Below are 7,573 nucleotides of genomic sequence, written 5' to 3'. Positions count from 1 at the left end.
TGAGGCGTGACTATCTCGTCTAGCCACTGGTCAACACTGTCGGTAAAACTTCAAAGTGTGAAACTTACAGCAGAGTGTTTTTTCTCAGAAGAATGTAGCACGAGAAAAAAATGCTTAAGAAATTTTTAGGCTATCATGACTTAAAAGGAGCAGATATTATGCCTCTGTGATAACAATGACGATACACTTTTCCTACTAGGACACTGCAAATTTACCGGCATATTTTGCCAACTCTGGTTAAGATTTACTAGCCCGACGGGCTACCACAGTTAATGTTTTTGCTAGCCCGACCTCTAAAATCGGTAGCCCCGGGCGTCGGGCGATGGTAATTGCACACCCCTGATATATATTTTGAAATATTACTTTCCCAGGTAGCACAGAACGTTTTCATAACATTTTATTCTGGTTGTAAGGATGATTTCCAAGAACATTTTCATAAAATATTTTTAGAACGTTTTAAAAACATTTTATTTTTGTTGTAAGGAAGTTTAAAGAAAACATTATCAATACATCATTTTAAAAAACATTCCCGTTTAGTTTTGACAACATTGTAAAAACATTATGAAAAATGTTGTGAATATTTAGCATAAAAACATTTCTAAAATATGGTATAAAAATGTTTTATTCGTGATTTTTATAACACTGTCAATTAGAAATGTCTGGCCAAAATTGCTTTCATTGTATTGGTTTTTCAAATGTATATTTCTTTATCGTCAGAAAACTGTTTTACATACAGAATGAAAATGTTATAAGACAGCATAATAAAAACATTACCCTGCAATGTTTGCAGAATGTTAATTAAAACATCTAAATAATCGTTTTTTTTTTCTTTATAATGCTAAAGATTGGCATACCTCGGTTATGCATGCTACGGACAAAAAATTTTAGAACACTGTATATTAAATATCGTTATTAAAAAAACACCAGATTATTTAATTTTCATATTTGTACTGTTTGTTGTATTTTTTTAAATTCAAATATTAAAAAATTAGAGCATGATAAACATGCAGTTTGATAAATATATGTGAAAAATATATGAAAATAATTATAGTGCAGGGCATTTAGGTTTTCCCTTTCAATGTGTTTATTGCGAGTTAATATCACAGCGGAATGCCATGGCCAGGTTGAAAGCAGCCGATCCCAGTTATTCAGTGTCCGCGCTATTTGATATCTATTTGGGTCAAACTTTTTGAAAAACCCACGCCGTTAGACAAAGAGCAAGGATTTAGAATGGGGGATTTTTTTTCGGTAAATGTAAGTATTTTTTAGCTTTCAGTGCAGAATAACAACTTGGTTATTGTGCACATTTACATTTGACTGCTTTGCATATCATATCTGTATACTGCTTGTGTTATTTAATTGGCAATACATGTGTACATCTGCTAGCAATATGCAACTCATTTGTGGTAATTCCAATACCATGTAACTATGTTGTTTTCAACTTTTAAATACAGTTATTATATTTTACCATTTACTAGGGGCTGCTCCCAAAACTTGAAAACAGTGTACCATTCCAGAGTGAGTTTATAATTAGTTTCATTGTGTTGATGTAAGCTGAAGATATGACTTTCATGGAGTATCAAACATATAGGTATTTGACATTTATCCCCATAAATTATATATGTATCTTTATATAAACTACATGCAATTGTTAATTGAACTTGCTAAATGCATCACAAGAGAAACAATTTTAATGATTCAATTCCACTGACCAGATGTTTTATTTTATTTTATTTTTTTTGTTTCAGGGCCAAGGAATTCAATGAAACACATCTGTTGTGACTATAACAATCGAAATGTGTGAAAACTTTTCAGACAATTGTGAAACTGTGACCATTGGGATGCTGTGAACTCTTGATATCTAATGACAATGGATTATACTGTGGATTTATATCGTTCATTTTGTTAAGAATACAGTTGGAAAATTTTAAATGATGTTGTTTTGTTGTGTATGAAAATGTATAAGACTTATGTCTGTTAACATTTAAAACTATTGCATTTAAATCCTAAGGTTTAAAAAGTAGAAAGAAAGTTTCATAAGGATCACAAAATGAACACTCCCTAAATGATAACAAACTATGTTTAGAAAAATATTTCATTCAAATGTTTTGTAAACATTTCTTAGAAATGTTTTATGAAAATGTTATAATATTGTAAGAAAAATCACACAGATTCACGTTGTAACAACGTTTTAAAAAAATATTTTGGTAACATTGGTGAAAACGTTGTTTTGGTAACTGGGTTGCTTGTCTTCAAAGCATGTGAATTGTTTGCAACGCTTAAAAAAATGTGAACATCTAACATGTGCCACAGCTAAAACTACATGTAATACGCGCTTTGCATTTGGTAATTTGAATATCCGAGTGTTACATGTAGATATTTAGTAAATCATATCATCAAGATTGATACATCTATATATCATAGTAGACCATTATGTCTATGCGTAGTTTGTTTTGTAGTTTCTATTTTTCGTTTTGTTCGATAGAGTCTGAAATTTATATCAGTCAAAGTTTTACTGCGCAAGTGAATCGAGTTCTTCCTATCTGTAATTTCATTGGTCCATTTTAACCAATTATATTGGAGCTATGTGTATTTATAAGTTTCTATATTTCTAATTAAGTTAGACCAGTATACCGTTTCCAGAATATAATCTCCAGTCGATATCCTTAGCATCTTATGGTATGTAAATTTCATATTAACTTATGTTTTACTTATCAGTGTAAATGTTTAGTCTCTGGTTTTATTTTTATTGCATTGTCAATACTAAAGTATATTTTTGTAATTAAAGTTACAATACTTGGAATATAATGTGTCTGTAAAATTCAAAGGTTAGCTTTCTTTACAGTACGCACTGTAATTGATTTTGTATTAAACGTTTAATGTATTCGGGTAACTTATAGCTAATGTATTTTCTTTCGTTTTGTCAGTTTTCTCATATGTATTATTTTGTAGGTCAATGTCCCTGTATTAATTTTTCAAATAAAGTCATCAGATACACGGTACTCCATTTTCATTTTCCTTGACTGCTCGGTCACATATAATTCACTAATTTATTCACAAGTCATAATTATCGTTTAAATACATGCATTTTTTTTAAGTATGTATCATTGATTTTGTTTTTACATTGAACAGACACATGTAGAAAAAATCAAGATATAATAAATGATCAGTCTCTAACAAAGTGGTTTTCTGGAATAACTTTTTAAAATTTATCAATATCTTTATAAAGTCTTGATTTTTTTTAAATTTTAATTCAGAAATATGTTTGCCTATGTTCGAAATTTGCTCCTCCTATACTTGTATGCGTCCATGTGCTGTGTACAAACATCAAGCCCCTCCGAGTTCATTCAAGACATACAAGGGTACAGAAATGCTTGCAAAGTGATAGGATGGGAGCCAAAGCAAGGTATATACCATCCATTTTTTTCTATGATATACTGATATACATTTAAAAGAACTGAGATCATTTTTTCGAATAAAATACACACACATACAAAAATATCACCATATGCATATTTTGATTTTTAAATTGTTAGACTGTACTGCTTACAACGTCATTGCTTTCCACGCATACCTGAAGTCACCTCTTCACAACGTTACCCCTAACACAACCATAACATTCGAAAGTGTCCATCTAAACAAAGGTGATGGCTACGATCCTGCTTCAGGAATATTCACAGCACCAGAGGACGGAGTATATTCGTTTGCCTGGTCATTTCTGTCGAAGAAGGGGGGTACGGTATACTTTGCTGCTGTCGTTAACAATGCCGATCGCGTGCATACTTGTATTAACAATTTACAAAGTACCTACCTCAGTACGTCAGGTTACCTCATCTACGAGCTGAAAAGGGGCAACAAAGTATGGATTAGAACTTGGTATGTTCCCGCCACATATATTCACGGTGGTTACTATACTTACTTCTCTGGAAGCAAGATTAATTCGATTTGATGTAAACACTTTTATACTGACTTCGTGGTATAGAATGATTTAATTACTTCGGTAATAACAATCAATGAAATTGTGTATATATTGTGGTATTTAAAATGATTTTACGTTGTATATGATGGTCCTTGGTCTTGAAGAAAGACCCTTTATATATGTGAAATATAAAAGAAAAATACATGTATAAATAAAATCACCTTACAATTTGCATTTAAAATCAATTTTTAAACATACAGGAAGAAAATAAAGTATTGAAGATAGTGACCGAGATCAAAAGAATTAAGTGAGGCTTTAATGGTGCAGCTGTAAATAAATCTTCTGACGTATGCAAGATATCTGACCAACTTCACGGGTGAACTATCATCTTAATGTTTAAGTATACGTTTAGGGTGCTGTAACTTGATTCTACGCATAAGACTCATATAACTTCTGTGCTTGTAGAAAAAGTATTGGGTTTGTTGGTCCTTCCATACAGGTTATATGTTGAATTTCATTAACCATGCTGGTCCATATGGAGGGTAATCGTGTTCAAAAATCCAGACATGTAAACTTGTAAATCCGAATATGTAATCGTGTTGGTGTGTAAGTCTGAGTATGAATAATTATGTGTAATTCTGACCGTGTAACCTATAGAACTCGGGCATAAACACGTGTAAGATTTGACTAAGTTCCTTTGCATGATGCACAATTCGCAGCTTTATTGCTTTCATCAGTCAATTAAACCTTCGACTTTGCACACTTTCAGTCCGTAGTTTCTGCATTTGTATCTTCAGACTCGGCAATAGCACATCTGACATAATACAAATTGACAAATGTAAAGTCTACAAGTTTGTCGAATTTCGACATGACCTTATATGGCAACTGCTTTGCTGCGGGGAAACGGCATGCCGTAATCGCCGGAATGGATAAATCATAAACATAATATTCAGCTTAAATGTTGCAATAAGCTTTTAATGAAGGCCACTTATCTATTTCCTATATATCGAAAATACCGGTATTATTTTTAGATTTTATTTTAGGTATGATTGAAACTGGACCAAACAGGAAGAGGGTTATGCACATAAAAATCGTCGCCGATGTGACGAATGCGCTAATTTCTGTAATATAATTCTCATGGTATTGTATGATAAGAGTTAAAAAGAAATGCCTAATATCTTATTTCTCTAAAATAATTTGACATGTAATTTAAACTGGAATATAAGTAAATGCGTACTCTTTTCTAGAAATGAGACGGATCAAGAAATTTCTTAAGGGGGTAAATTTTGAGTGGCATAAGGTTCGGAGACCGCCGTTTTTCGATTATTGAAAAAGTGCAAATGGCGGGCGTGTGAGTGGCTGCCAAAAAGGTACCCTTATTCTACCGATAACTCCTCGCACAGTTTTTGAGATAGGAAATTGTTCTTTTCATAACACTTATACATAAATCAGAGGTATGCCAATTGCTAGGATTTCGATTTCTGATAATTTGTCAAAAAATATAGCTGTTGAACTTAGTCATTTTTTGGCATATACTTTGCATAAAGAGTACCCCATTTCTTTGGATAGGTAGTATTTATCAATTTAGGATTGACAAATGGATTATAATATGGATACTGTTCACACAAAAAAAAACCCGGTTTGCTGTTACATTGCTGTTACATTAACAGCTTTTCTCTTGTTATTTTTAATTTTTTGCGGAAAAATGTATGTAACTATACATGTATTTATACTTTTTTGGAAAAATTTCCAAAATTTCTCAGTCGAAACACCCCTGTTAACTTATCAGGTTTCAATACAATGCTAAAAAATGTGATGTCTACGGAGATTTTGTATTGCAGCAAGCCCGGGTGATAACGTTGAAAAATTGTGTGCGATGTATTCCGAGAGTATTCCTAATGGAGAAAAGATGTAAACATTCCCCATTATAAATCTCCGTTAGGAATCTGTTTTTATTCCTGTGAGTTTTTCCGAGTGAAAGATGATAATGTGTCAATGAAATTATCTTGGAAATTATCCCATTCAACTATTTCAATTGCACTAAATATTTTCAATATTTACAGGTATGTGTATTTTAATTAAAAAATCGTCCAAATGTGCTGCATAAATATCTTGGGACAGACTATAGTTGCTTATGGCAAACAGTACATGTTCACAAGTGGCTGTAAAGCTGTATTATAATAGCTCTCCGGGATTTTTTTATCAACCAATTTCACAAAGTGAGTCTGTATTGAACCGTCATTCAGGACGTCATGCTCATATTCCGTAATAATTGCTTGAAATTTTAAAAAATGCCAATTTTCACCTGCATGATAGGCTTTTTTCCCTACATATTGCCGACAATGCAAAATGAAACATTTAAAAAAATAATTTAATACACATTTTAATTTCACGACAGTTAACCTTATCTTTGGAATTTTTATTTATTTACTAAAGGGCGCTTCTTATGTCTCATATTAGTCAAAATCTCAAAACCAATATATGTCTTTATATTCTTTGTTTTTCTTATCGATTACTTTCCGAAAAAAAGTACTTCCCTTACCAAAAATTGACCTTCTGGCAACACATTCTGGCATTATTGCAGCAATACTGCAGCAACATTCTGGCAATACATTGCGGCAATGTTGCTGCAGTAGCGTTTTTCGTATGCAAATGAGATTGTAGCAATATTGCCAGAAAGATGTTGCCGCAAAAGTTTTGCTGCACATATTGTTGCGACAACTCCTTTTTGGCAGTACATTGCGGCAATGTTGCTGCAGTAGCGTTTTTCGTATGCAAATGAGATTGCAGCAATATTGCCAGAAAGATGTTTGCTGCAACACATTGTTGCGACAACACCTTTCTGGCAAGACTTGAGATTGCAGCAATATTGCCAGAAAAGTGTTACAGCAAACATTTTGCTGCAACACCTTTCTGGCAATACATTTGTAAGAAAAATGACATTGCAGAAATATTGGTTCAATGCATTTTCTGTGCTCTGGCATCAATGGTACAATATATGCAATATTTATAAATAATTAATGTATACAGTAAAGCAGTCATGTATATTATATTAATCTACAGCCAAAATGAAAAAAATCTTAAATTGCCATTACAGTTTTATATTTTAAAAGATGCAAAAAGGTTACAACAAAGCTAACATTTCGCATTATATTAAATTTGGACATTCAAAAATAAAAAAATAAAAACAGTTTATACAATATTACAGAAGTAAAAAAATTATATTATTCAATGTAACATGCACAAAATAAGTATTGAATCAAAAATATAATGTATAATATTAGAGACCTGAAACTGGAATTTCAACATGTTTATAAAGGACACCAGTTAAAATTATTAATCTTTAAATTTAACACATAAATACAATAAACACAAATATGATAAACAAATGATGATGAAACTTGACTAAAAGTACTCAGCCAATCAGTGACAATTTATTGCTGCAGAATATCATGTATTGTAGTTTGATTGACACAACGCGCAAAGACGGATTGACACAACGCGCACAGACGGATATGGACGAAAGTTCACTGTTTATCGTAAGCAAAGCTCAAACCATATAGTTCACAAGTCCTGCACAACCACTTGCTGTATTACGACTGATCAAGGCATTCGTCCTAGGCATTTCAAATGTTCTTTTTTTTGACAGCCTCG

The 7,573-nt window shown here is 32.2% G+C and overlaps 1 non-coding gene across 2 annotated transcripts; it reads left to right on the top strand.

Annotated features, from left to right (window-relative positions):
- The first annotated feature begins 887 nt into the window (after positions 1–887).
- Positions 888–4,151, top strand: LOC109618828 (uncharacterized). Of its 2 annotated transcripts, none has more exons than XR_010712980.1 (6): positions 888–1,254; positions 1,479–1,591; positions 1,756–2,679; positions 2,953–2,999; positions 3,258–3,406; positions 3,537–4,151. It is a non-coding gene; the product is annotated as an uncharacterized protein (transcript). The 2 variants fall into 2 exon arrangements; XR_010712979.1 differs by having other exon boundaries at positions 1,749–2,679.
- The last annotated feature ends 3,422 nt before the right edge of the window (positions 4,152–7,573 follow it).

This window comes from Magallana gigas, chromosome 4, assembly GCF_963853765.1.
Source record: "Magallana gigas chromosome 4, xbMagGiga1.1, whole genome shotgun sequence".
In the NCBI taxonomy this organism is placed as follows: Eukaryota; Metazoa; Mollusca; class Bivalvia; order Ostreida; family Ostreidae; genus Magallana; species Magallana gigas.
The sequence above is the reverse complement of the archived record's forward strand: the minus strand, read 5'-3'. Positions and strand labels throughout refer to the sequence as shown.